The sequence below is a fragment of the Geotrypetes seraphini genome, chromosome 10, assembly GCF_902459505.1.
Source record: "Geotrypetes seraphini chromosome 10, aGeoSer1.1, whole genome shotgun sequence".
NCBI lineage: Eukaryota > Metazoa > Chordata > Amphibia > Gymnophiona > Dermophiidae > Geotrypetes > Geotrypetes seraphini.
The window spans coordinates 106,761,324-106,787,064 of record NC_047093.1 but is presented as its reverse complement, the minus strand read 5'-3'; positions in this window follow the sequence as shown (position 1 = coordinate 106,787,064).

The window sequence follows — 25,741 nt, the reverse complement described above, 5'->3', positions numbered from 1 at the left end:
TCCAGGTCATCCTGTTGTCTTGGGGGTCTGTAAATTATGCCAAGATACAAGCATTTGTCTTTCCCTCTGGCCAAATTAACCCAAAGGGATTCCCCAGTATACTGGACATCTGTGATTTTCGTGACCTTAATGTCATCTTTAGTATATAATGCTACACCTCCTCCCATTCTGCCCTCCCTGTCCCGGCGAAGCAAGTTGTAACCCGGTATGACCATATCCCACCCGTGGGAGTCTGTGAGCCAGGTCTCGGATATCGCCACCACATCCAGGTCGGCATTCCTTATTTCTGTTTCCAATTCCAGGATCTTGTTTCCTAAACTGTGTGCGTTGACGTACATAGCCCTCCATGTTGTATTTTTGTTACGTCTCAATGGGGATATTTCTGCTTGAGCTATTTCTGCTTGAGCTATCCTGTTGTGCTTTTATTTCCTGCCTGAAGTTGTTTGCATACTTTTTGTCTTTAGCTTATAGCTTACACGACTGACGAAAGAGACTATCAAAATGACAGGTTCACTTGCAAAATCTCTTGCTATGGCTCTGGCAACATACATGGAAATTGCACAGAAAAAGCTCATGAGTGCTGCGTGCCAAAATAGCAGAGGGCAATGCCATTACGGTGGGTGTGATGTGTGAATATGTCAATTCATTTTGACCCTTCAATACCTAACGCATTCCCCTCTGGTCCCCTATGCTCTTCTGCCTAGAGATCCTTCCACTTTCATGACAGCAGGTGAGAACATGCTACAGAATCCTCCTAAGCTACTGCTGTGATCCAGTAATAAAATATGGCAGTTCTGTGCAATTATGACAGATTACTACTTGCCTCAGGGAGCGATGGCTGCTTTGTACCACCCAAGAAGTGCTCTAATCCTCAGCCACCACAGCTGGTAGTGCAACATAATCACAGAGCAGTCTGCCTTCACTCTGCTTGCATCATCTTAATTTCAAATTAAAGTCCAGGTTGAAGGACTGAAATTTTAGAAAAGGAGCAAATAGCACTTTTCTGGGTAGGAGCTGGATAAGTGCTACCGATTGTACTGGATGTGCGATTCACAATGCATGCATTTTAGCTGCATTAAAAAAGGACATGCCTCTGGGTATGTGTAAGTCAGTGAGGGAAAACACACTTTTACGTGTTTTAAAATTCACATTTTTAAATGTGCATATGCTGTTTTCTCACCCTCAGCTACCTACACAGAAAACCAGCTGCAAACTACAGTATATAGGTGGTGTTAAGATGCATATTTTACCTGAATGCAACTGTTTTGTTTGTAATTATTAATTTTGAAATAAATACAAAGTTTAATAAAATATACAAACAAATGATACAATAAAACAGCACTTATGTCTCACAAAAATGATATAAGTATATTTCCTCTTCCCCCTTCCCTCCTGGGATGTGTGTGAACTTCCTTTTAGAAATTAAAAGCAACTGTTTTAAAAACACTTGAATGTAGCTCGGATTGATTACAAAGAAACCTTTGACTCAGTGCCACAGTTGGATTTTGGAATGCCTAGAAAATAACTGGAGTGGCATAATAAGGGGTGTGTGGTCCGCCCCAGGCACGGTCTTCCTAAGGGTGCGGCACCCTTCCTCCTCTCTGTCTGTCCCCCCTCCCCCCACCCCGCTCCTCTCCATGCTGCGTACCCCTTGCCTTCTCCGTACCTTTTTTACATCTCCAGTGCGAGGTTGCTGCCCATGTCGGCATCGGCGCTCTCTCTGAATTCACTTCTGGGAACCAAGCCTAGGTGACATCGAAGGGCGAGCCACCGCCGACGTGGGCATGCTGTGCATGCTGGAGAAGTTAAAAAGGTGCGGGGAAAGGAAAGGGGCGCAGGCATGGTAGGAGGGGGGGCGGGGAAGAGGACGGGGAGGGGCACCACTGCCCCAGGCGCCCCTCACCCTTACTAAGCCACCAGAAATGATTTAGTGATGAGGGTGAGAGTTCTTGGTTTAAATTTTTTTATTAATTTCTTTAAGAACATCATACAATAATGCATGAAAGAAAATAACATTAACAATAATTCCATAAAAGCACTTATAATTTTTACATGAAACAAGAATAAAGAAACTCCCTACCCATAGGCAGCGGAACACTTTTTTGTTTGGGGGAGCCCTGAAGCTCCACCCAGACTCTTCCCAAATCCCACCCCTGATCCACCTCCAAGCTCCGCCCCTGACCCCACCCTATAATAATGATAGTATTAAGTGTAATACTATTTTTTTCCATTCATTTTTCATATATATACGCAATATAATCTTATTAACAACACAGCCAGGGCTCAAGTGTACTGGTCCTGCAATTCGACCTAAGCAGTGCCTTCAACTTAGTTGATCATACCATTCTTATGGATTGTTTGGAGTCAATCGGTCTGTCTGGTAATGTGTTAAAATGGTTCCAGGGTTTTTTGATTAAACGATCTTACCAAGTTTACAGCGACAACACTCATTCCTTCAGCTGGGTAAACTTGTGTGGAGTTCCCCAAAATATTAGGACTCCCCCCTATCCCCCACACTGTTCAACATTTACCTTGCCGCACTGGGGAACCTATTGCAAAGTTTAAAAATCAAATTCTACATCTATGCTGATGACATCACCTTAGTCTTTCCCCTAACAAACCTATCCCCCGAGACCTGGCATCCATATTAAAACAAATCGATCTATGATTGGCCAAATTCAAATTAAAAATCAATTCAGAAAAAAACAAATTCTTCCTAGTGAGTCCGAATGACAAAATCAAAGATTCATCAATTTCCCTGAATGGTCAAGTCTTTCCGATTACAGATTCAATAAAAATTCTGGGAGTAACACTGGACCGCTACCTTACCCTTGAAACTCACACCGACTTGCTGGTCAGAAAAAGCTTCTCAACATTGTGGAAATTAAGAACTATCAGAAAATACTTCGATGCTGTCTTATGCCGCTTACTGGTGCAATCCTCCATTCTAAGCTCACTCGACTACTGTAACATCATTTATCTGGGGTCTTTCAAAAAAATCACTTGAAATCATCCAAAACTCGGCAATCAATTGATCTTTAGGTTAAAAAACTGGGAACATCTAACTCCCTACTACCAAAAACTCCACTGGCTGCCCCTCGAAGCGATAGTGGTATTCAAATACGGATGCCCTAATGTTTTTATAGACTGTGTACTATACAGGATCAGAGTTACATACAAATTCAACTTAAGAATGGAATTTGTTCTTAACCCAGGGACTGCCTGTACCAAACAGATAGTGAGGCCTTGTCCTTGCTAGACCTCAAAACCAGGGACAAATGTAGTTAGTACACAGAATTAGCTTTCCTCAGCCAAGAGGACTTCTTGGTCCTGAAGTCAAGGAGTATGCTGGCCCTATATCTTCCTCCTACTCTCCTGGGCCTCCTGAACCTAGCTCTGGCTCTGCCTTATTATATACTTCTGGTAGCTGCTTCCCTGACTCCTCCTGTCTGTGTCACTTCCCACTAAGGAGGAGTTAGCTTGGTTAAGGCTGATTCTGAGGGAGTATGCAGCAGGGGGAATGGTGGCGTACTAGCATAAACTGTTTTTCAAATCAGTCCTGGAGTACCCCCATACCAGTCAGGTTTGCAAGATATCCATAGTGAATAGATTTAAGGGGAAATTCTATAAACAATGCCATGTGACCCAGAAGAACGATCATGTGCCTGGCTGAAATTAACTGAAGCTGGGTGATCTGATGACAAAGTTGGATTAAAGTGTCCTGACTTTGTTGAGGAAGAAACGCCCTGAGTTGAGTGGCATCGAGCAGAGCTCTAATGAACTGGAGATTCTGAGATAGCTGAAGTTGTGATCTGGGGAAGTTAATCTTGAACCTCAAATTCTGAAGAAATAGTATGGTCTGATTTGTTGCTAAGATCACTCCTTGAGATGAAGGATCCTTGATGAGCCAGTCATCTAGGCAGGGGAAGACTTGAAAGTCCTGAGATCTCAAGGCCACTGCCACAACCACAAGGCACTTGGTGAAGACTCTGAGAGAGAATGCCAGCCCGAAAGGTAGAACTTTGTATTGATAGTGGTGGTGTGCCACTTGAAATCTGAAGTACTTCCTATAAGCCGGATGAATGGAGATATGAGTGTAGGCTTCCTTGAGATCTAGAGAGCATAGCCAACTGTTTTGAGCTAAGAGGGGATATAGAGTGGCTAGAGATAGCATGCTAAATTTTTCCTTGACAAGAAATTTGTTGAGGGCTCTGATATCTAAAATAGGTCGGAGACCCCTTGTCTTCTTTGGGACTAGAAAACAGCGGGAGTAAAACTCCCGGTTCTGCTGATCTGGAGGAACCTTCTTGATGGCATTGAGGAGGAGAAGAGAATCAATTTCCTGAAGAAGAAGGGATTACTGGTGAGGGTTTAAAGCAGACTCTCTTGGGGGATGATCTGGAGGAACAGTGATAAAATAAAGAGAGTAACCCTCTCAAATGATCTGTAGAACCCAGAGGTCTGAGGTGATCAATTCCTAATGAAGGAAATAAAGTTGGAAATGACCCCTGATTGGCTGAGGGAGAGGCTGATGTAATGGGATGCAACTATGCTCTTGAGGAGCCCGTCAAAAAGACTGGGTCGATTTGGCTGGAGCAGACGCTTGAGGTTTCTGAGGACATTGCTGCTTGTGTTTCTTCTGTTGAGGCCTGGATGGAGCAGATTTGGCTGAAAGCACCTTTGGTATGAAGAAGAGGGCTTGAATAGTCTCACTGAAGCAGGCTTGGATTTAGGTTTAAACAAAGAATCCCAATATTTTTCATGTGCTGAGAGCTTTTGAGTAGCATTTTCCATTGAGTCTCCAAAAAGCTCATCCCCCAGACAAGGGATGTTGGCCAACTGGTCTTGGAGGTTGACCTCTATGTCAGCAACCCTGAGTCAGGCTAATCTCCTCATGGCCACAGACATAGAAGAAACCCTGGAAGACAACTCAAAGGCATCATAAGCAGACTGAACCATGTAGCAACTCAATTGAGGAAGGGTGTGAACAATGTTCTTATAATCTTTCACTCGGTGAGATGGAAGATATTTTTGAAAGGTAGGCAATTGCTTAACCAGATATTTCAGGTAACATGTGAAATAGAAGTTATAGTTAATGACTCGATTTGCCAACATGGAGTTTTGGTAAAGACGTCTCCCAAAACTGTCCATGGAATGTACCTCTCAACCTGGAAGGACCGAGGCATAAACTTTGGATGGCGTAGATTTTTTTCAGTCTGGACTCCACCACTAGAGATTGATGAGACAGTTGAGGTTTGTCAAAACCTGGACTGGGAATAATCCTGTAGAGAGAGTCCAGCTTCCTGGGAGCAACAGGTACAGAGAGAGGAGATTCCCAATTTTTATGAAGGGTCCCATGCAAAGGAAGTTTAATAAGTTCCTTAGGATGCTGATCATAGTCCATGGTTTCCAAAAATTCAGCACTATGTTTGAAATCTGCATCCAGCTTACCCAACTGTCTAATGAAATGAGTGAAGGAAAGTCGCTCTGTATAGGATGTCTCCCTAGGAGGAGTCTTAGATGGAGATTGTGGCTCAGGAGAATCATAAAGCCTCTGTGGTCGAATGAGAAACGTCAACATTAGAATCTATTTGAAGATCAGAATCAATGAGCAGTGATGGAGATTGATGCTGCCACTTTGAATGGTGCTGGTCCGATGATGAAGGTGAAGCAAGATGTTTACATTTATCTGGATGTTTAGAAACAGCATGTTTGGATTTACAATAACACTTGCTGGACTGAGAACGTCGAGGAGAAGAAGAAGAATGATACTTCGATGAACTGGAGTGGTGTCTGGAGGCATAATACTTCGATGCATGGCTGGATTATTACCTGTGTCGAGAGCCATGACAGTGTATCGATGGAACAGTGGTAATACCGGCATCTCATGTGGAGTGATGCTCAGGCTGGGCCGGTATCGGAGGAGTTGACATCGGGGTAATGAGCTTAAACATATCCCCATACTCCACACAAAAGGCAGCATTGAAAAGAGCATTGGAAAGAGAGAAAGTTGTAAAACCTTGCTTCAGCAGAGGGAAAAGGGAGAGACCTCTGCTAAAGCTGTTCCAGTTTGCCCTGGAGACCCTAGACACAAGGGTTTCTTTCCCCAAAAACTGTTTGAATTGCAAAGTGATTATTTTGTCCTGTTTGAAGTTGAAGTGGAATATTTTGAACTGTCAAGGATTACAGGCATTCTCCACAGCACTGTTTGTAGTCCAGTTCTGTTTGTTTGGTTTTTTTGCAAGAAAAATAAAGAAATTGCTGAATTAAAGTCTTAGACCATTCTGACTATTATTTGGAGGCTCATGGGAATGAGTAATCACATGTGCATCCAGCCGTCCAGAGGTATGCGCAATGGCTGGCGGCACAAATTATATGATACTAGTCTTTAAGCCCGTTACATTAACGGGTGCTAGAACATATGTGTGTGTCTGTCTTTCTTTCTTTCTCTCTCTCTCTCCTTAGCCGCTTTCTTACTTTCTGCCTTTCTTTTTCCTTGGCTGTCCATCACCATCCCTTGCCTGCTCCCCCTGTCCATTTTCCCTTCCTTTTACCTCCACTGTGTCCACCACCACCCCTTCACTGCTCTCCTTATGCAGCAGCAGCCATTCTCCCTTTGTTTTATCTCCCCCCTGCCCAGCAGCACCTCTTTCCTTCTCCCCCTGTCCAACATTAGTCCTCCGTTCCTTTTTCTTTACCTCCCCTGTCCATCAGCATCTCTTTCCTTCTCCTCCTGTCCAGCAGTAGGCATCCCTTCCTTTTTTATCCCCCATCCTCCTTCTTATCCCTATGATACTCTTACTTTGCTCTGCCCCTGATCAGAGGTTCCCGACAGCCGCCCAGTTGCACCCATTGAAAAAGTTCCCACTGCCGCATCCCGCACCCCTCCTGACGCGGCTCCCGCTGTCCTTTCTGTCTGTCTCTGTCCCCCTTTGCCTGTCTGTCTTTCTGTGTATCTCCCTGCCCCTGTGTCTTTCTTCTTTTCTTTCTGTCTCCCTTCCTCCCTCTGTCTGTCTGTGCAAAGCAGCATTCCATCCCCCTCCATTTCCCTCCCCCCACACCAGTTCCCTGTGCACCTGCCCCTGTGTCTTTCTTATTTTCTTTGTGTTTCCCTTCCTCTCTCTGTCTGTCTGTCCAAAGCAGCATTCCCTCCCCCTCCATTTCCCTTCCCCCCCACCAGTTCCCTGTGCAGCAGCATTAGCGTTTCCTCTACCCCCCTCCTTTCCCTTCCTGCGGTCCGGACTACAAAGGTGGTGATTCCAGCAGCACTTGCATCAGTCTCCACACGCTGCTTCGGGCCCTTCTACTGCCCTGATTTACTCTGGCACGTCCCTGATGACATCATCAGAGACGCGGCAGAGCAAATCAGGGCAGTAGAAGGGCCCGAAGCAGCGTGTGAAGACTGATGCACACACTGCTGGAATCGCCATTCGGGCCCGTGGGAAGAGAAGGGGGGTGGGCGGCAAAAGAGGAACGGAGATCGGCGGCGGCAGGAGGAACGGAGATCGTCGTCTGGCTGCGGTCCAGCTTGTGGAGGTGATAGGCTGGTGATGTATTAGCGCACATGCGCACTCCTTCGGCCATAGACCTACACGCACAGAACATGCAAATAGGAGTGCGCATGCGCGGCTAGCTCTTTATTATATTAGATGCATATAAAGTCCAATGAGATATTATGCATGCCACGCATGACTAATATGAGAGCACAAACACATATTTGCAAATGAATGCCAAAGAGTATTATAAAAGGCATTAAATTGCTAGAGGTTGCGAGCTGATGTAGTGAGCCGGCAGGACACGATCATGCTGAGCTCCTGTTCCTCAGGTCTTAACGGCTATCTTTAACTTTCACATTGAATCCACTGTACCCTGAATTGCATTTATTTCTTTTTATGAGTGGACACTTGCTTTGTTCAGCAATTTCAATGAACTCTAAACCATCCTGTAAAGAAAAAGATCGAGAAAAAACATACTAACCGTCAATCAATATGGTGGGGTCATCAGGAGATGTTACAACCAGTATGACTCCTGATTGTATTAAGAAACTTACAATGGCAGTAGCCCAGGTACTAGATACTTGTTTCACACAGATTACTAATCAATTATCTAAAATGGAGGCACTATTCTTAGATCTTTCACAGAGAACAGGGGAACTGGAAATACGAGTGTCAGATATTGAAGACTCTACAACGGTCTCAGAATCCCTAAAGTCCCTGTGGGAGCGATTTCATCGCCAGGAAGAAAAACTTGATGACTTGGAAAATTGCTCCCACAGGGACAATGTACAAATTGTAGGGTTACCAGAGACTATTACTGACTCTAATCTGCTATCAACTGTGGAAAAATGGCTGCAAGAAGATTTACCATTTCCAATGGGTTTGCGACCCATGAGAATAGAGAGGGCACATCGCCTAAGTCATAAAGTGGAAAATCGCCAGAGCCCGAATTACTATTATAAAAATACATAATTATGCCTGCAAAGCAGCGCTAATGCAACAATACAGGCTTCATGGGAGATTCATTATAATATAATGATCATCGAATACAGTTATTTCAAGATTACTCAATTTCCCTAATGGACAAACAAAGAAAATTCACCCCTATTTGTGCAACTCTTTTGCAGAAGAAACAGCGTTACATTAGCTTACCCGGCTGTGCTCTGAGTCTTTACTTCAACTGGGTGGTGAGCATTTGATACTATAGAGGCGGCTGGTGAATATCTAAACTCATTACTTTTGCCACCTTGAAAAATTTATAGTGACATGTTTCTATCTTTTTTTTTTTTTTTTTAGAATTAGTATTTTTTGGTAAGTTAGTGCTGGTTAAGAGATTCTCTTATTGTTAAATGCCCCTATACTTTATAAAGATCTTTTAAACACTTTTGAAATGGAACAGATACAAATGTTAGTTAACAATGTACAAAATATATAAAATTATTCAAATTTTACAGCAAGGTGGTGGTGTGTGATGTACTGAAAAACTATACATTTGTTCATACGGAGAAAGAAGCAGATAGCTACTAAATCTCTGAAAAAAAGGGGCAAGGTACTAATGAGGTATCAAGACAACAGGGTGGCAAGAACCAGAGAACAAAGGAATATCAGGATATCCATCAGTCTATGGGTGACTATGACCAATTCAAAGTTAATACAGTAAATATTATGCCCTTCTATTTGCTATGGCCTCTTCGTATAATCAGCGCCATTGACTTCTTGATTCAAACAGATATGATCTTTATTGCAAACAAACATCACTTTCTTCCATCTATTATGGAAAAAACTAGAGCCCAATACGACGATTACCCACCAGAAATAACTACTCTATCATACCATCTGCTGCTACAATGACAGCCACCTATAGATCCAAAGCTTCTCTATTAGGATATTACAGATCCTAGACTTCTGCTCCATTGGCAACTGCCTATGCATGCAGGCTGCATATGCGACATAGACTTCTGTCTTGGCTGCTGATTATGGAACATGGACAACTGCTTATGGGGAACACGTACCTGCTGTTCTGATATCCATTTTTGTAGTACAAGCATTGACATCTAATTATGATTATGGCACACAAGCCTCTGCCCTTGTAGGCATATTTGGAACATAGGCTCTGGATGTTCTGGGAACTTTTTATACATCATAAACTTCAGCTTATAGGCAAGCCATTGTTCCATTAAACACATCTTATGTCATAGGAAAGATTGGACTGCAAGCCGCTACATATTCACTGAAGCAACAAACAGCCTTTGCTGACTCAGAATGAATGGATCTAGATTTCTCTTCCATAATCCTCTGAGCTTGATGATGTAGAGGAACCGTGCTGGGCAACTGAGGATACCACCAGAGAGAGCCACATCACGGAGCAAGTTAGAGAGCTCAAGAAATTCATCAAGGAGGCCTGCAAGATGGTGGAGGCACAGGACCACCAGCAAATCAGAAGGGAACCAACAGTTGGAGGACAGAATCCACCAGACGACATGGGAGTAGGACCTTGCGGAGGATCTGGACAGGCAGAAGAGGTGGAGACCCAACAGAACCCAGAGAAAGGATTAGCAGACCGCGCCACAGATACAGACCTGAGACCAGAGAGACAGCTGAGGAAGGGGAAGTCTGCGATCGTGGTGGAGACCCAACAGAACCCGGAGGAAGGATTAGCAGACCGTGCCACAGATACAGACCTGAGACCAGAGAGGCAGCTGAGGAAGGGGAAGTCTGCGATCATGGTGGGAGACTCAATCCTGAGAGAAGAGGACAGTCACATAGCAGGAGGGAGAGAGGACCGACTGGTGACATGTCTCCCGGGGGCGAGAACGAAGGACGTCATCGACAGAATTGAGAGAATCCTGGAAGGAGCTGAGACGGAGGAGACAGCAGTGATAATCCACGTTGGAACCAACGACGTCAGCAGGAGGAACTACAACAGGACTACACTAACTGAGCATTTCAAGATCCTGAGGAGGAAACTGAAGCTGAGGAAAAGGAAGATAGCCTTCTCAGAGATCCTGCCAGTACCGAGGGCGGATGCAAGGAGGCAGACCGAGCTGCAAGCAATAAACGGTTGGCTGAGGAGATGGTGCGAAGAGGAGGGCTTCTACTTTGTACGGAACTGGACAACTTTTTTGGGGAAGAACAAGCTCTACAGGAGGGACGGACTGCACCTGAGCATGGCTGGGATGAGGATGCTGGCACGCAACGTCCAGAGCGGCATAGACTTGGCTTTAAACTGAGGAGAAGGGGAAAGCCGATAGTCGATCTGACCTTGACACATCGGACAAAAGTATCAAACAAGGATACTGAGCCAGGAAATTGTAAAAGAGGGCTCGGGACTGAGTGGGAACTTTTGGAAAAAGGACCCAATGATGCAATGCAGGGGCCCAAGGCACAAATGAAACTAGCAAGCAGGATTAAGAGAGAACAACAGGAGCCAGAGGGGCATCCAAAAATGGGGAAGCAGGCTGAGGACGAGATAGACACACCGCAGGACGAGGATGAATGAAACAAGGCTCGGGGACTGGCAACCCATGAGGGGGTTGGCAGGAGCCCCAAACCATGAGGAAAACCAACAGGGAAGGCAAACAACCGGGACTTAAATTGCCTATACACTAATGCTAGGAGCCTAAGAGCCAAAATGGGAGAGCTGGAAGTCATAGCCAGCAAGAAGGACCTAGACATAATTGGAGTCACAGAAACATGGTGGTCTGATGACAACAAATGGGATGTGGTCAATGTTCCCGCTAAGCTGCGCTGGGGTGCGCTGGCGCACAAAATATTACCTCGCAGCGCACATGTTTCTCGTCACAGCGCACACAGTGTAGAGCACAGTTCTTCAACCGCCGGTCCGCAAACAAAATCTTGCCGGTCCGCGAAGGATTCGGTCCCCGCCGCAACGAAAGGCCGGCGTCAGCTGACTTGCAACTTCCTGTTGCAGTCGCTGTGCCGGGACTCCTGCCTTCGCCGGGACTCCTGCCTTCGCCGGGACTCCTGCCTTCCACCGCGTTTGCCTCCTGCCTTGTCTCCGCACCTCCAGACCAGCAGCGGCAGCTGTGTATGCTTTTAACTTCGGCACAGAGCTGCCCCTAATCAATAGTTTAGCGCGGTTTCATAAGGCAGCCTCGGGGCCTTTGCTAGGCCGGCCCACATCGCATCATCGAAGCGGGCCGGCTATCAAAGGCCCCGAGGCTGCCTCATGAAACCGCGCTAAACTATTGATTAGGGGCAGCTCTGTGCCGAAGTTAAAAGCATACAGAGCTGCCGCTGCTGGTCTGAACTCTTGGGCCGCTGAAGGAGGGCAAAAAGCAGCTGTCCTGGAGGTTTCCCTTCCTCTCGCCTTTACAGGTTCCTTTTTTCCACCTTTTTTTTTTTCCTTCAAACGGCAACGGGCCCCAGCATCGACATCAATCAAGTAAGTTCCACTGTCAATCAAGCGGTTCTGCTCGGCCAAAGCTTCCCCTGTGACATGAGCCACCCTCAGGGGAAAGAAAGTGACCCACAAAGGTGAGGGGAAGGGGGGCAGATGATGGAAGTTGGGGGGGGGGGGAGAGAGAGAGAGAGAGAGAAGGGGCAGATGATGGAATGGAGGAGATGAGAGAGAGAGAGAAGGGGACAGATGATGGAAGTGAGAAGAAGGGAGAGAGAGCAGAAGGCAGATGGATGTCAGTTGAGAAGGGAGAGCAGATGCTGAATGGAAGTGGGGAAAGAACACATACTGGATGGAAGGAGGAGATAAAGAAAGGGGGAAGAAAATAGTAAGATAATGGAGGGGTGAGGGAAAGGGGTGACAAGCTGTGTGTAGACACAGTGAAAAGAGGGAAACGGGACTAAATAGTAAGAAAGAATTTAATTTAGATGGAGGCAGAAAATAGAGAAGGAAGACCAGAGAAGAAAAGGGAAGAGAGAGCAGAGAATGATCAGATCTGAGTGGAGGAAATGAGAAGAGAGATATGCTAAAAACCACAGGGGGGAGGGAAGGATAGAGATGCCAGACCATGAGGGGAACAGAAGGAAGATGATGGATGCTAGACCAAATTGGGGGGTGGGGGGGGGGCAGGAGGAGAGATGGCAGGGAAAGACAGACAGTGAATGGAAGGGGCAGATGCTGGACTGAAGAGACAGAGAAGGTTATCATGCTGCTGTACCGGGCCATGGTACGCCCTCACCTGGAGTACTGCGTCCAGCACTGGTACTTTAAGAAGGACACGGTACTACTCGAAAGGATCCAGAGAAGAGCAACTAAAATGGTTAAGGGGCTGGAGGAGTTGCCGTACAGCGAAAGATTAGAGAAACTGGGCCTCTTCTCCCTTGAGCAGAGGAGATTGAGAGGGGACATGATAGAAACATTCAAGGTACTGAAGGGAATAGACTTAGTAGCTAAGGCAGGGAGAACGAGAGGGCACTCTCTAAAGTTGAAAGGGGATAGATTCCATACAAACGTAAGGAAGTTCTGTGGTAGAAAGCAACATATTTATTTGGCTCATAACTTGCTGGCGCCCGATATTTTTAGCTCACAGTGAAAAAAGTTTGCTCACAACACCCGCCCGCTTAGAGGGAACACTGGATGTGGTCATACCAGGGTATAAACTCTATAGGAGAGACAGGACACACAAGAAGGGTGGAGGAATAGCGATATATATAAAGGACTCCATTCCTTCAACCAGGATGGAAACAATGGTAAGGGCGGACGGCTTGGAATCACTATGGGTTAAGCTACAAGGAGGACCTGGAGCAGACATAAAATTGGGTCTGTACTATCACCCACCTGGACAACCGGAAGCAATCGACCAGGACCTGGAGGCTGAGTTGAGGCAGGTATGCAAAAGCGGAAGTGTGGTGGTGATGGGGGACTTCAACTACCCTTGGATAGACTGGAGTATTGGACGCTCAAACTGCACGAGGGAGACCAAATTCCTGGAGGCTATGAGGGACTGTTTCATGGAACAGCTGGTCACGGAACCAACACGGGGAGATGCCACTCTTGACCTAATCCTCAACGGGCTAGGGGGGCCCGCAAAAGAGGTGGCGGTACTAGCGCCACTAGGAAACAGTGATCATAACATGATCCAGTGCAAGCTAGAAAGTGGATCATCAAAGGTAACAAGAACCACAACGACAGCACTCAATTTCAGAAAAGGAAATTACGAGGCCATGAGGAAAATGGTGGGAAAGAAGCTCAGCAATAGCTCAGGGAAGATGGAGACCGTAGAGGAAGCCTGGGCCCTACTCAAGAGCATGGTGCACGAAGCACAGAACCTGTACGTCCCCAGGTTCAGGAAGGGGTGCAAAATGAATCGAACCAAAAACCCAGTGTGGATGACAAATGCAGTGAAAAAGGCGATAAGTGACAAGAAAGCATCGTTCAGAAAATGGAAAAAGGACCAAACAAAGGACAACTAGAAGGAACACAAAAGACACCAAAGGGAATGTCACCAAGTGGTTAGAAAAGCAAAAAGAGAATATGAGGAGAGACTGGCGGGGGAAACAACAAACTTCAAATCATTCTTCAGGTACGTGAAGGGGAAGCAACCGGCCAGGGAGGAAGTGGGACCATTGGACGATGAAGACAAGAAGGGAGTGGTAAAGGAGGAAAAAGAGATAGCTGACAGGTTAAATAAGTTCTTCTCGTCAGCCTTCACGAGAGAGGACACATCCAATATTCCAGAACCCGAGGAGATCATAAATGAGGATCAGGATGAAAAGCTGGTCCAACTAGACGTAAGCCAAGAGGATGTCCTCCGACAGATAGACAGACTAAAGAGCGACAAATCACCGGGTCCGGACGGCATCCACCCAAGGGTACTCAAAGAGCTAAGGAACGAAATAGCGGAACCACTTCGCCAAATATGTAACCTAACCTTAAAAACTGGGGAGATCCCGGAGGACTGGAAAATAGCGAATGTCACGCCCATCTTTAAGAAGGGTTCAAGGGGTGACCCGGGAAACTACAGGCCGGTGAGCCTGATCTCGGTTCCAGGAAAGATGATGGAAGCACTGGTTAAGGACAGCATATGTGATCACATAGAAAACAATGGACTGCTGAAGGCGAGCCAGCACGGCTTCTGCAAGGGAAGGTCGTGTCTCACAAACTTACTGTACTTCTTTGAGGGGATAAACAGCCAGATGGATAAAGGGGAATCCATAGACACCATTTAACTTGACTTCCAAAAAGCCTTCGACAAGGTACCACACGAACGGCTGCTTAAGACGCTGTGGAACCACGGGGTGGAAGGGGATGTCCATCGATGGATCAAAAACTGGCTGGCAGGTAAGAAACAGAGGGTTGGAGTAAAGGGCCATTACTCACTGGCTATAGGTCACAAGCGGAGTTCCACAGGGGTCGGTGCTGGGACCGCTCCTGTTCAATATATTTATTAACGACCTGGAGGCGGGAGCAAAATGTGAGGTTATCAAATTTGCGGATGACACCAAACTCTGCAGTAGGGTTAGAACCGCGGAAGACTGCGAAGACCTGCAAAGGGACCTAATGATACTGAAAGAGTGGGCAAAAAAGTGGCAAATGAGCTTTAACATAGAGAAATGCAAGGTCATGCATGTAGGGAAAAAGAACCCGATGTTCAGCTACAAAATGGGGGGATCACTGCTAGGGGTAAGTAACCTTGAAAGAGACCTGGGGGTGATGGTAGACACAACATTGAAGGCATCGGCACAGTGCGCGACGGCCTCAAGGAAAGCGAACAAAATGTTGGGTATCATTAAGAAGAGTATCACGGCCAGGACGAAGGAAGTCATCATGCCACTGTATTGTGCAATGGTGCGCCCACATCTGGAATACTGTGTCCAGTATTGGTCGCCGTACCTCAAGAAGGACATGGCAGTACTTGAGGGAGTCCAGAGAAGAGCGACTAAACTGATAAAGGGTATGGAAAACTTCTCATATGCTGACAGGTTGAAAAAGCTGGGGCTTTTCTCCCTAGAAATGCGGAAACTTAGAGGAGACATGATAGAAACCTTCAAAATCCTGAAGGGCATAGAAAAGGTAGACAGGGACAGATTCTTCACACTGTTGGGAACCACAAGTACAAGGGGGCACTCGGAGAAACTAAAAGGGGGCAGGTTTAGAACAAACACTAGGAAGTTCTTTTTTACCCAGAGGGTGGTGGACACATGGAACGTGATAGGCCAGAGCACGTTACAGGGCTTCAAAGAAGGTTTGGATAAGTTCCTAGAATATAAGGGAATTGAGGGGTACAGATAGGAGTAGAGATAGGATATAGGAATAGTCAGGGACCACTGCACAGGTGATAGACCTGATGGGTCGCTGTGGGAGCAGACCGCTGGGCAGGATGGACCTCTGGTCTGACCCAGTGGAGGCAACTTCTTATGTTCTTAACATAATGCGTATTTTATCAGTACTAGTCTCTGTATAGCGCATTTTAATTCACGTTCAATATTTAAGATCTGATTAAACAATCCCCTGTTAGGATAACTAAGGTTTTCTTTAGGGTTAAAACCTCTTGTCAATAATCTTTCTCTAATTGAATATTTTTGTTTTGTTTTCTATATGCATCATACATTTTTTGAGTTGTTTCAATACATGTGATATGATACAACTGGTAGTTGTTGCTAATTTGAATTGTAAAATTATGGGGCTTGTTTATTATTTGACTATTTATTTGTCTAATTATCTATTTATTTATTTATTGTTATCCGATTATATAGCCATTTATTTATTTATTTTCTTTGTTTCATATAATTTATATGGACATTTATTTAATCATTAGTATTTATCTTCATTTTTTTCATATATTTAAAAATATATTCACTTATATGCCCAATTATTTATCAACCTATTTATTTATTTAATTATATAGTCAATTTTTTATTTATTCATTTACACACTCCTCGGTATATTTATATATATATATTTAATTATTTATTTAGTGTTCCATAATTGATAATTAATTATTAATTGACCTATTTATTTATCTATTGCTGTAATTATATTTATTAATATATTTATTTATTAATTTACTGGTTATTTATTTATATAGATTTATGGATTTGCTTATGTTCATGTTTGTGTATATGCATATACACCTAAACTATATCTAGATATCTACCCAGCACTACAGAAATGCATACATCAAAATGGAGAAAAGACCTCAGTGTCTAATAAGGGTGCAAAAAATCATTGCCCATATAGACAAGCCACACTCAAAATACCAACTTTGAAGACAGGCAGACACATCCTGGGTCAAAAACTCCAAGATAAGTGGAAAAATATTACTAAATATCATTAACTTTTGTAGTATATCACAATAGCATCACACTTATCTTTGTAAACATAGTGTTCATAGTAGTCTTCCTAGTAGTACTGGGATGTAGAAGCAGGAAAAAACCCACACAGTGGAGCATGTGCCAAAGGCACAGCGGCTAAAAACTCCTCACCACTGGCAGTATATCTCCACAATCTCCAACAAGGCTCCCTGTTTTGCAACCAAACTTCATCAGGGAATTGCTGCAAACAAACAAAAAACACAACTTGTTTGTATTGTAAAACATAAGTTCCAAACAACAAAACACAAAATACAAAAAAATGGCCCAGCTCACAGCGTAAGTTAACCAGCTTCACCTCCTATTGTAAAATGGCCTCTCAGCGTTCACTGACTTAAAGCTTCAAATGTCATCACGTGACAAACATGATGACGTCACAACATTTCATAAATACTTCCAATAGACAGCATCCTTTGTGAATCCAGCAGATCAAAAAAGCTATAGATTATATAGTGCTACAGACTGTGAAAGTTATGGGGTAGTGTACACATCATAAAATGTCCCTGTCAAAAACTTTAGACAACTGTTGCTACGTAGAGAACAGCGCTGGATTTTTGTTTTACAAACCTGTGCACCCATTGGACTTAACAGCTTTGTAGAATGGAGAGCGTGTTTTTTATTTTGATTGTGAGGTTTTTTTTATTCGACTGTTTATGAGTGCGAATGCATCTTTTTTGACAATGCAGTCTATTGGAAGTATGATCCACTTCAAACCAAAATAGATTTATTTAGGTTTCAAAGGAAACTTCAAATTACACACTTTTTTCAAATAGTCCATCTCAAGTGGATTTGTCAGTTTTGAAACTGGCGTCTAAGTGGATCCCTCCGGGGCCTGTGGATCCACTGATTGAAGCTTTTCATCAATGTTTTTTACATGATATTGCAATCTTAGAAAGGGATCATAAAAATAAGTTATTCTATAATCTTTCTAAGAGTGAATTTTCAGCAAATAAAGATCTTAGGGACAATACAGATATAGTGATTAAACCAGCGGACAAAGGGGATGGAATTGTCATCATGGACCGGTCGTTTTATGTTGCAGAAGTAGAAAGACAAGTGTTTGATCAAACTTATTATGTTCAATTGACTGATGATCTCACTGTACAGCTTAAAGCAGATATTGATTCTTTGATTTCAATAGCTAAGGGTGCAGGGTATATTACTATGAAAGAAAGTCTATTCTTAACTGTTAGTCATCTCACCATTCCTACTATCTATATGCTCCCTAAGATACATAAATCATGTACAAATCCACCTAGGCGTCCAATTATTTCAGGGAATTGTTCAATTTTAGAACCACTCTCAAAATTTGCAGATTTCTTTCTTAGACCTTTTGTTCCATGTATCAAATCATATATCAGAGATTCATCTAACATGATTAATATTATTGAACAATATGAAGTGATTCTCTCTAACATTATTTTGGTCACCATGGATATAGAGTCTTTATATACTTATATCCCTCAATTATCAGCATTAGGTATCATAGAAAAAACACTTAGAGCAAACCTTTACATAGCAGAATTTGAAGAGAATTTTTTAGGATCGCATCCTTTTCAAGGGAATATTGTTCTCTATATGAGATACATTGATGATGTATTTATACTATGGAGAGGTAGTAGTGATGAATTAATTAGTTTTCACCAGTGGTTGAACACATGTGACGTCAATTTAAAATTCAAGATGGAGTATAACGATCAGTCCATTTCATTTTTGGACATCCAGATTTATAAAACAGAATATGGTTTGAAAACTACCATCTATAAGAAAAATACGGACAGAAATACTTACCTCCATTTCACTAGCTTTCATAACAAAAGTCTAAAAAAGAACCTTCCTTATTCACAGTTTTTAAGATTACATAGACTGTGTACCGACATGGATGAATTTGAATGGTAAGCACCGTCGATGACAAATAATTTTATAGCAAGAGGTTATCCAGAGAAATGTGTCAGTGAATGTCGTCAAAAGGCACAAATGAAATATAGGGAGGAACTGTTGAATCAGGTATTGACTAGACCCAAATCAGAGTTAGTGTGTATGTTTAGATTCTCTCATCTTTCTCACGATATACAAAGTATTATTAAGAGAAATTGGCATATATTACAAACTCATGAGTGCTTTGAGAAGATCACACCAACAATAGCATTTTCTAGAAATAGAAATCTTAGGGATATGTTGGTGCCTTCTACTCTCCCTGAATTACCATTAAATAATACTGATCATGTTGGTTATATACCCTGTGGGCACTGTTCAATATGCAAACATAGTATGACCATTGAGAATTATGAACATCCTGTTACTGGAGTTAAAATCAAATTGAGAGAGTATAGTGATTGTCAGTCTTCTCAGGTTATTTATGTAATCATATGTCCATGCCAAAAATGGTATATTATTTTATATATTTTCTTTGGGTCCTATTTTTTTGAGTTCTTTTCCTTCTCTTCTGGTTCTTGGCTTATTGGTCTTCGGCAGGATTTTTTTTGGATAGTTTCATCCCCTTCTCTAGCCGTTTTTTCCGTATATGTTGTTTCACACATTTTTTCAATATATGATCATTACTTCCTCATCATATGGTAATTAGCACATTTTTTGCGCTATTTGGTTGGCTGGTTTTTGGTGTCATTTTATATGAGTTTTTAATCGTTTTATTTGAATCTTTTATTTTAGTACCCGTTTGTAAAGGGTGTGTGCTACTTTGTATCTTATACGGTTTTCTAATACACCCGTTGAAGACTCATAAGGTATGTGTTATATATGTGGAGGGGCATAATTGAAAGAGACGTTTAAGTCCGTTTACGTCCATTTCGCAAGTCGTCCAAAGTCAAAAAGAACCTAAGTACCATTTTCAAAAGAGATGTCTAACGTCTTTTGACTTTTGAAAATCTCCAAATTATACTTCCTGTAGATTTGATCTAAAACATCTATCTTTTTAGTCCATTTTCGTCCAAATGTCCGTCCAAGTCAAAAACGTCTAGAACAAGCCCTGTTGGACATGGGAGGGGCCTGCAAAGTGAGTGACAGAACACCCAGACAGGGCACCTAAATAGTGGGGCACTGCTGTGAACTTCACAAACAGGGTGCCATGGCTTCCCCTCACTATAGCTCCCTTATAGGTGACGGTGAGCCCCCCAAACCACCTCCAGAATCCCCTAGATCCACTTATCTACCATCCCTATAGTCCTTATGGATGCAGCAGCCACTTATATGCAAGTCCAAAAGGGTTTTGGGGTGTATAGGGGAGTGCACATGTTTCAATATCAATACAGTGATTACAGGGGCTTATGGGCATGGGTCCATCTCTCTACAAACCCACCCCCAAGATGACTTAAGCTGCCTCTGGGCCGGACGACTAGGCTTTCCTATGCTAGGCAGCCAAGTGATGATGGTCTGGAGGCTGAAATTTAAAGTTATGATTAAAATTTTTATGGGGGTGGGAGGGGGTTGGTGATCACTGGGGTAGTGTGTGGGGGTCTGTTTTATGTGTTTTCAGTGCATATATGGTGAGTTTAGGTGGGTTTTAGTGACTTAGACCATGTTTTAGATGATCTAAGTCAAAACGTCCAAGCTTCCTCTAGGCTCTGTTGTTTAACTTTCGGTTATACGTGCTGTACGGCTAAGTCTAAGTCGGCCCATGTCCTGCCCAATTCCCGCCCTCGACATGCCTCCCGAAATGCCCCATTTAGCTTTGGATGTTGAGTGGCACTATGAGGGCCTAAGTCGTTTAGAAATACGTCCAAAACCCAGTTTGATTATCGGCACTTGGACTTTTTTGAGAAATGTTCATCCATGTGCCGACTTAGGCCGGTTTTTGGACGTTTTTCTCTTTCGATTATGAACCCCATTGTGTTTTATGTAATTTATTTCAGCTTTTACAATGTCTTTTTACAGTTCAATATAGTCCATATAAATCATCCTTTCTGTTCCAATCTTGCATATTTATGTACAGCTTGGTAGCAGTAATATTTAAACTTTTTTTTATACAATTTCTTATATAGCTTTAGTAGTCCCATACCTCACTCCTGAATAACATTTATTTTTTTATATCTCTTTTAAGCTCTTTAGATGGGAGTTGCTTTAATATGAATTGCATATATTTATTGAGTTGCTTTTTGTAACCGTTCACGTATTTACTGTGATGGTATACAATATATAGGATATTAATCGAGACTGGAAGAATGGGCAAAAAAGTGGCAAATGAGTTTTAACGTAGAGAACTGCAAGGTCATGCATGTAGAGAAAAAGAACCCGATGTTCAGCTACAAAATGGGAGGAATATTGCTAGGGGTGAACAACCTTGAAAGAGACCTGGGGGTGATGGTGGACACAACATTGAAACCATCGGAGTGTGCGACAGCCTCAAAGAAAGCAAACAGAATGCTGGGTATCATCAAAAAGGGTATCACAACCAGGACGAAGGAAGTCATCATGCCGCTGTATCGCGCAATGGTGCGCCCGCATCTGGAGTACTGTGTCCAGTACTGGTCGCCGTACCTCAAGAAGGACATGGCGGTACTCGAGGGAGTGCAGAGGAGGGCGACTAAACTGATAAAAGGTATGGAAAATTTATCATACGCTGACAGGTTAAAAATGCTGGGGCTGTTCTCCCTGGAAAAGAGGAGACTTAGAGGGGACATGATAGAAACCTTCAAAATCCTAAAGGGCATAGAGAAAGTGAATAAGGACAGATTCTTCAAACTGTGGGGACCCACAACCACTAGGGGTCACTCGGAGAAATTGAAAGGGGACAGGTTTAGAACAAATGCTAGGAAGTTCTTTTTTACCCAAAAGGTGGTGGACACATGGAACACGCTTCCGGAGGAGATGATAGGCCAGAGCACTTTACAGGGGTTCAAGGAAGGTTTGGATAGGTTCCTAGAGGCAGTGGCGTACCTAGGGTATGTGGCACCCGGGGCCCATCATTTTTTGACACCCCCCCCCATGTAAAAAAAATATTTTTTTGTAATGACCATGAAACGGAATAAATGGTCAGAATAGAAACAGGCAGTGAAAATTTTCTTATATTCCAAACATAACATAACATAAATTATGTCTGAATTGTCATGACATCAGAAGTACATATGGAGTAGTTGCAAGTGATGCTTGGGACAGTTCTGATTGTGTTAGTTCGGTTTTATGTGTTTTTTTGAATAGAAGGGTTTTTATTTCTTTTTAAAGGTTTTGCAGTCTGTGGTCGATGTCAATTGGTTGTAGAGTTGGGGGTCGAGTGTTGCAGCTCGAATGGCTAGGAGGTTGTCGAACAGTTTTTTTCTTTTGACGTTTTTGGTTGGGGGGTGTGTGAATGGTGCGTGAGTTCTCCTATGTCTGTTTGAAGTGGATTGAATTATTTAGCTGAAGAAATTAGTTACCCCCTCATCCCATACACATTAATTCTCTTCCATTTTTGTTCCCATTATAAAAAACACTGATAAGTTCCCAGAAAAAAAATACATTAAAATAAGAAGTGAAAACAAAGGCCCCTACAGATGAGAACATAACATAAGAATAGCCTAACTGGGTCAGACCAATGGTCTATCATGCCCAGTAGCCCATTCTCATGGTAGCCAATCCAGGACACTAATACCTGGTCAAAACCCAAAGAGTAGCAACATTCCATGCTACCAATCCAGGGCAAGCAGACTCTTCCCCCATGTCTTAATAACAGATTATGGACTTTTCCTCCAGGAATTTGTCCAAATCTTTCTTAAAACCAGCTACACTATCTGCTTTTACCATAACTTCTGGCCACTTCATTTTTAAGTTTAGATCTTTCCTTTCAAACAGAGACCTTGCTAGATGTCAAATACAGCACAAGGTAACTTCACATGGACTTAGCTGTGCAGGAAATGTGAATCTCCTCATACACCCACCATATAGTGCAAAAATGTGCAAAGGTCTGTTTTTTTCTTTCGATCACTACATAGCCTAATGCCACACAAGCAGCGCTGTTACAAACATATTCTGTAGGTCAATGCTAAGGATAACAAAGTTTCCTTCCTTGGACCAGAAGGAGATACTGATAAACCACTGGAAGAGATCCCAACACAACACCCAAAGACCCACTCAGTGTGTGAACCAGTTGAGTGGACTAACTGGGGGGTGGAAATGGGCCCAGAGTTTGCTCAGCAGAATTTCCCAGACCACATCTTCCTCTCAACACATTGACACGCTGCCACCACCACCACTAGGAACACCTCACTGGGTAGGCCAGCTATGCTATAAACTTTATAAAACACATTATTATATTTTCTTATAAAGCACATATTTTAACTGAACTCTCTGACATCCTCAGCCTTTCCATTCACAAAAATAGAAGGAAGAAAAGTTCCCATTTCCTGCCGTCTCATGTCCCCGGCCTATACAATATTTTTTTTCTGCAGACCCTTCAAAAGTCTGACCAAATCCTCGTTTCACTTGCATTATAAAGTACTGAGGATGCCATCTCTCCCCAATCCCAGGTCCTAAAGTCTAAGACAGTAGCGCAAACTAATGCTGCCAGATTCAGGAAAATAAATTTTGATTCGATTCAGCCTATTGAATTGGTTTTTCAATTCGATTTTCCTGCCCAGTTGGGTGATTTTTTTCAAAACTCCTGGTGGGTTTTATAGCTTTTTCACCCCCTTTGGCTTCTCCTAATCACACTGGCGCTGTGGTGTAAATAAAATAAAGAAACAAAAAGGACTTTTCCTCTCTCTGTTAAATCCTAGCTCACGTTTGCAGTCCAACGCCAGTTCTGGCAGGATACACATTTCAAATCTGACATATTATAATCACAAAACAGAAAATAAAATTAATTTTTCTACCTTTTGTTGTCTGGTTATATTTCAAATCTTGTTGGTCCAAGGCTCTGGTTTTCTTCTGATAACTTGGGGTCTCCTTCTTTCTTCTTTCTGCATGCTAACCATCCATCTGCCAACTCTGTCCTCCCTTTCCATTTCCCTTCCCTCCCCAGGAAGTCTGGTATCTTTCCTTTTTTTCATCTCCCTCCACAGATCCACCTTTTCTTAACTACCCTTTCATCCGGCATCTCTCCCTCCTTCCCCACCACCCGAGTCCACCATCTCTCCCTTTCTTTTCCCAATTACCCTCCTATCCAGTATCTCTATCCCTCCTCCACACCATCCCTTGTGTCCAATTTCTCTCCCTTTCTGTTCCTTCCCTCCCTAAATCCCATGGTCCATCATCTCTCTCCCTCTCCTCTATTTTCAGACCCATTATTTCTTCCTCCCCCCCAAAGTTTGGCATATGCACGTCTCTTTGAACACCCCCTTCCCTCCGTGTACTTCTAAACCAGGGTCCCCCCCAAAGGCCTGTCCCCCCTTAAAGGTCTGCCTGTCCCCCCTTGAAGGCCTGCACCCCCCTTGAAGGCCTGTCCCACCTCCTTGAAGGCCTGTCCCCCCCCCTTGTAGGCCTGTCCCCCCCTTGAAGGCCTGCCTGCCTGTCCCCCCCCTTGAAGGCCTGTCCCCCCCCTTGAAGGTCTGCACCCCCCCGAAGGCCTGTCCTCCCCCCTTGTAGGCCTGTCCCCCCCCTTGAAGGCCTGCCTGCCTGTCCCCCCCCCTTGAAGGCCTGTCCCCCCCCCTTGAAGGTCTTCACCCCCTGAAGGCCTGTCCTCCCCCCTTGTAGGCCTGTACCCCTTGTAGGCCTGCCTTCCTGTCCCCCCCTTGAAGGCCTGTCCCCCCCCCCCTTGAAGGTCTGCACCCCCCCGAAGGCCTGCACCCCCCTTGAAGGTCGGCACCCCCTTGAAGGTCTGCACCCCCCCGAAGGCCTGAACCCCCCTTGAAGGCCTGTCCCACCCTTGAAGGCCTGCACCCCCCCCAAAGGCCTGCACCCCCCCAAGGCCTGTTCCCCCCTTGAAGGCCTGTCCCACCCCCTTGTAGGCTTGTCCCACCCCCTTGTAGACCTGTCCCCCCATTGAAGGCCTGCCTGCCCCCCCTTGAAGGCCTGTCCCTCCCCCTTGAAGGTCTGCACACACACCCAAAGGCCTGTCCCCCCCTTGAAGGCCTGCTTGTCCCCCCCCCCCTTTGAAGGCCTGTCCCCCCTTGAAGGCCTTCCTGCCTGTCTGTCACCCCCCTCCTCCTTGAAAGCCTGCCTGCCTGCCCGCTCGCCCCTGGCCTCCCCGCACCACTATGAAGCAGCACTACCTATGCTCCCGGCCTTGCCGTTCATTCCCCCCCCACCACCCCCGAAGGACCGCTCGCCCCACTGACCTTCCTGCGCCACCTATGAAGCAGCCGCAGCAGGATCCCGACGTCAGCGATCTCTGCGCTGCTTAGGCGCTGCTTCCTGCGCCGCGTTCCCGCCCCTCCTCTGACGTCAGAGGAGGGGCGGGACCGCGGCGCAGGAAGCAGCGCCCAAGCAGCTCAGGTATCGCTGAAGTCGCGATCCTGCTGCGGGCTGCTTCACAGGTGGTGCAGGAAGGTCAGTGGGGCGAGCGGTCCTTCGGGGGTGGTGGGGGGGAATGAACGGCAAGGCCGGGAACACCCCCTCATGGCTGGCACCCGGGGCGGACCGCCCCTCCCACCCCCCCCTTAGTACGCCACTGCCTAGAGGATAGGGGGATTGAGGGGTACAGATAGAACTAGAGGTAGGTTATAAAAGTGGACAAAAACCACTTCACAGGTCACGGACCTGGTGGGCCACCGCGGGAGCGGACCGCTGGGCGAGATGGACCTCTGGTCTGACTCAGTGGAGGCAACTTCTTATGTTCTAATGTATATATTAGCATTAGTGATCAATTTAAATATGGTTCATTTAAGGTTTAATGAATTCACATGTCTATATTTGTATTGTATTTTTAAGCAGTTGTGATTATTCTTTGCTGTTTTTTTATATCATATTTCACATGTTTATTTATATACATTAATTCTTTTATTTTTGTTATAAATAATTTGTATGTTTTTAACCTGTGTACATCCATGTATGTATTTGTAGACTCCTGAGGCAGGTCGGTTGGG